Source organism: Schistocerca cancellata, unplaced genomic scaffold (genome assembly GCF_023864275.1).
Source record: "Schistocerca cancellata isolate TAMUIC-IGC-003103 unplaced genomic scaffold, iqSchCanc2.1 HiC_scaffold_871, whole genome shotgun sequence".
Classification (NCBI taxonomy): domain Eukaryota; kingdom Metazoa; phylum Arthropoda; class Insecta; order Orthoptera; family Acrididae; genus Schistocerca; species Schistocerca cancellata.
The window spans coordinates 30,001-35,000 of NW_026046881.1; the positions used below are offsets into that span (position 1 = coordinate 30,001).

At 54.7% G+C, this 5,000-nt stretch overlaps 1 non-coding gene across 1 annotated transcript in view; it reads left to right on the forward strand.

Annotated features, from left to right (window-relative positions):
* The first annotated feature begins 3,526 nt into the window (after positions 1-3,526).
* The window catches only part of LOC126147804 (small subunit ribosomal RNA), a 1,909-nt gene continuing 435 nt past the window's right edge, over positions 3,527-5,000 (forward strand). Inside the window, exon 1 of the ribosomal RNA XR_007530341.1 lies at positions 3,527-5,000. This exon is cut by the window's right edge and continues 435 nt beyond it. This is a non-coding gene — a ribosomal RNA (small subunit ribosomal RNA).

Below are 5,000 nucleotides of genomic sequence, written 5' to 3' on the forward strand. Positions count from 1 at the left end.
CGCCATCTGCAGGTCTCCCGCAACATGGCCTGCTGCACCGACGATACTGCCATCTATGAGACGACAAGCCGACGACGACATCGCTAGGGCCCACAGTGCCCATTTTCCGACGCCACCCACAAAGCCTGCATCATCTGTCCACCACAGGAGCCCCAACGCCAGTGCCTGCGCCGCACGAAGTCGTCGACCGATCATCGCTCCGCTCCACTCCACTCGCACCCGCACCCGCAAGTGCCCCACCCCAACCGCCCAAATCGCAACTCCAGCGGATGAACGGCGGACTCTTCCCGCACTCGTAACGTGCAATCCACCCCTATATCATGCGTTTCATGAAGAGTTATATCCAATATGCCATATTCCCGCTGTCCCTATACATGCTCTAAGTAGCTCGCTTGCTACAGCAGCAGCAGCACCACGTCCGCGCGCTTCCCTGGGGGCACTGAACCGCAGGACGCGAGACCCCACGCCCAGTGGCAAACAGGACTCCTCTCACAATATAGACGGTCACTACCCCGCACAACGATGACGGTGTGGGGGCCATTTTACGACACCGCTTCCTGCGGTGCCAACGCTGTCGTAGAGTCGATACGCCATCTTTGGTAGAAGGCAACCATTCCGCTGTAAATGAGTACGTCGCTCGTAGTTCAGTCACCTCGCAGCACTGCTCAGTAAACTATGCAGGCCCACATAGATAGATCAAATACGCAAATGCCCCTATACATGCTGAACGTCTGTGCAAACAAAAGGAACCACACGTCACCCACACACTCTATCACACACTACTCTCTGCCTGTAACAGACACAGATGCAATAATTAAGCACCACCATGGACCAACGTCCGGTGCATCCTATCCGCCACAGTACACCAACCAGACTATGATAACCAGGCCACGAGGTCCAATCATAAAACAGAATATCCCACTCGTCCGACAACCACAATTGCTCAGATAAGCCACCAACACCCACACATGTCCCACACAGGGGTGCACCCAACATCACCACACTGCCTCGTCTTACAGAACAAACACACTGGCAGGAATGAAACACACAGGTCTGCCGCAACCTCGGACACGGCGCGCCCCCTCTCACTACCGAAAAGCGCATCCCAACGTGACATACCTCCTTTGACACACTGACGCTGCCTCGGGCATCCACTTCCTACGGTCAATATGAACGAACCTCGCCCCGCCCCCCCCCCCCACCAACACGCCATCCCATACCACAATGTGTACCGTACCCAAACCTAACGTGTACTGTACTACAACGCAATGTGTACCAAAACACAACCCAGTTTGTACCTTAACCTAACCTATGTCACCTTAACCTAACCTATGTCACCTTAACCTAACCTATGTCACCTTAACCTAACCTATGTCACCTTAACCTAACCTATGTCACCTTAACCTAACCTATGTCACCTTAACCTAACCTATGTCACCTTAACCTAACCCATCTTGCACCTTAACCTAACCTATGTCGCCTTAACCTAACCTCTGTTGCACCTTAACCTAACCTGTGTTGCACCTTAACCTAACCTGTGTTGCACCTTAACCTAACCTGTGTTGCACCTTAACCTAACGCAATTTGCACCGCAATGTAACGCAATTTGCACCGCAATGTAATGCAATTTGTACCGCAATCTACCCCAAGTTGTACCGCAATCTACCCCAAGTTGTACCGCAATCTACCCCAAGTTGTACCGCAATCTACCCCAAGTTGTACCGCAATCTACCCCAAGTTGTACCGCAATCTACCCCAAGTTGTACCGCAATCTACCCCAAGTTGTACCGCAATCTACCCCAAGTTGTACCGCAATCTACCCCAAGTTGTACCGCAATCTACCCCAAGTTGTACCGCAATCTACCCCAAGTTGTGCCGCAATCTACCCCAAGTTGTGCCGCAATCTACCCCAAGTTGTGCCGCAATCTACCCCAAGTTGTGCCGCAATCTACCCCAAGTTGTGCCGCAATCTACCCCACGTTGTGCCTTAACCTAACCCACGTTGTGCCTTAACCTAACCCACGTTGTGCCTTAACATAACCCACGTTGTGCCTTAACATAACCCACGTTGTGCCTTAACCTAACCCACGTTGTGCCTTAACCTGCTCTGTAAATGGCATATGACACGTTACATTAATGTATTGTTGTCCAACCGCAACCCGCTCAGAATGTTGTGTACACAGCTACGTGTCATCTCCCCATAACAGCTGTATTGCAGTGTGGTACGCCATAGAGACGTGTGGGAGTAATGGACGCAGTGGATGGCGATCAGCATGAGCCGTCTGTTCATGTAGTGGCGCGTGTATGCAGACATAGTAGTCTCTTCTCACACAATGTGATAGCACGGTGTCCCGCGTTCCACATCTGCGACATGCTACAGAGGCTGGTTGACAGTTCGTCGCGCAATGGACATCGCATACGTACGGGGGCACCTTCCACGTGCCCTCTAGTCGGGCACATTTTGTTGCGTGGATGTGAGCGGATGTAGTGTGTCTTGACACCTGACAGGCAGGCATGCAATAATAGTTGACTTTGCAAACGGGGATGGACGTGGACGTGTACGTTTACTGGTGACGTTACGCAAATGAACAACTGGTAACCCGTTGTGGTGCGGTTGATCTTGCTGGAGGTACATCTGTGAGGGCAACGATCGGTACAGCTATGACGCGGTTGTGTCAGCGATACCCACCACACCAATGAACGTGAATGTGGATCTGGGTGTGAAGCGATACGCGGCTGTGGGTGGGTGGGACTGTCCCCGGCCGGTGAGGGGGGGCCGCCCGGCGTGCTGGCCGCGCGGTGCGTGGGCGCACGCGCTACAGCCGGCTGGTGGGGGCGCCCAGTGGCAGGCGCGCCGGCCGACGGACGCGGCAGGCGGCGCAGCTGCGCGCCGGGGCACCCTGCGCGCGGCGCCGTGCAGCCAAAGTGGGTCCTCGCCGGCCCGGTGCGAAGCGCGGTGGACATCTGCAGTGTGCTGGTCCGATTGAGGACTGTGTGCGTTGAGGATGCGCCGCCGCCCGGCACTCGGCGCCGCGACGCCGTCTGCTGCTCGGTCGCCCCAGCGGTTCTCGCTGGTGGTTTGTATCGCAGTTGTGCAGACGTGTTGGCACGTGCGCTGTGCTGGGAGAGTTCGCTTCGGCACCCACGTGGGGCCTTTGCCCTTCTGTGGCGCTGGCGTTGGAGCTGCCGGTCACCGTAGGTGGCGCGTGTTGTCTCCCGCCGGCAATGCCACGACAGCACGCTCCCGGGCCTCTGTCGGCAGCGGCAAGCTCAGTTGGGAGCACGGGTGGTCGCACCTAAAGCGTCTACTCGCCTAACTCCGGGCGATTGCGCCTCTCTCGAACCCGACCAAGTACTTAGGACGGCGCTGCGCGCCGCCGGGACCTGAGAGGGTTTCGAGGTGTATTGTGCAGGGGAGCTCAGCCTCCTCCTGTTTGCAGAATAATTGAGCGGACGCTTGCGTGTTCGCGCGGGCCCCCGGGACACACTCCCGGGCGGCCGGCTGCTCAGCTCTAGTTGACGCAGCTCCCTGGTTGATCCTGCCAGTAGTCATATGCTTGTCTCAAAGATTAAGCCATGCATGTCTCAGTACAAGCCGCATTAAGGTGAAACCGCGAATGGCTCATTAAATCAGTTATGGTTCCTTAGATCGTACCCACGTTACTTGGATAACTGTGGTAATTCTAGAGCTAATACATGCAAACAGAGTCCCGACCAGAGATGGAAGGGACGCTTTTATTAGATCAAAACCAATCGGTCGGCTCGTCCGGTCCGTTTGCCTTGGTGACTCTGAATAACTTTGGGCTGATCGCACGGTCCTCGTACCGGCGACGCATCTTTCAAATGTCTGCCTTATCAACTGTCGATGGTAGGTTCTGCGCCTACCATGGTTGTAACGGGTAACGGGGAATCAGGGTTCGATTCCGGAGAGGGAGCCTGAGAAACGGCTACCACATCCAAGGAAGGCAGCAGGCGCGCAAATTACCCACTCCCGGCACGGGGAGGTAGTGACGAAAAATAACGATACGGGACTCATCCGAGGCCCCGTAATCGGAATGAGTACACTTTAAATCCTTTAACGAGTATCTATTGGAGGGCAAGTCTGGTGCCAGCAGCCGCGGTAATTCCAGCTCCAATAGCGTATATTAAAGTTGTTGCGGTTAAAAAGCTCGTAGTTGGATTTGTGTCCCACGCTGTTGGTTCACCGCCCGTCGGTGTTTAACTGGCATGTATCGTGGGACGTCCTGCCGGTGGGGCGAGCCGAAGGCGTGCGACCGCCTCGTGCGTGTTCGTGCGTCCCGAGGCGGACCCCGTTGAAATCCTACCAAGGTGCTCTTTATTGAGTGTCTGGGTGGGCCGGCACGTTTACTTTGAACAAATTAGAGTGCTTAAAGCAGGCAAGCCCGCCTGAATACTGTGTGCATGGAATAATGGAATAGGACCTCGGTTCTATTTTGTTGGTTTTCGGAACCCGAGGTAATGATTAATAGGGACAGGCGGGGGCATTCGTATTGCGACGTTAGAGGTGAAATTCTTGGATCGTCGCAAGACGAACAGAAGCGAAAGCATTTGCCAAGTATGTTTTCATTAATCAAGAACGAAAGTTAGAGGTTCGAAGGCGATCAGATACCGCCCTAGTTCTAACCATAAACGATGCCAGCCAGCGATCCGCCGCAGTTCCTCCGATGACTCGGCGGGCAGCCTCCGGGAAACCAAAGCTTTTGGGTTCCGGGGGAAGTATGGTTGCAAAGCTGAAACTTAAAGGAATTGACGGAAGGGCACCACCAGGAGTGGAGCCTGCGGCTTAATTTGACTCAACACGGGAAACCTCACCAGGCCCGGACACCGGAAGGATTGACAGATTGATAGCTCTTTCTTGATTCGGTGGGTGGTGGTGCATGGCCGTTCTTAGTTGGTGGAGCGATTTGTCTGGTTAATTCCGATAACGAACGAGACTCTAGCCTGCTAACTAGTCGCGTGACATCCTTCGTGCTGTCAGC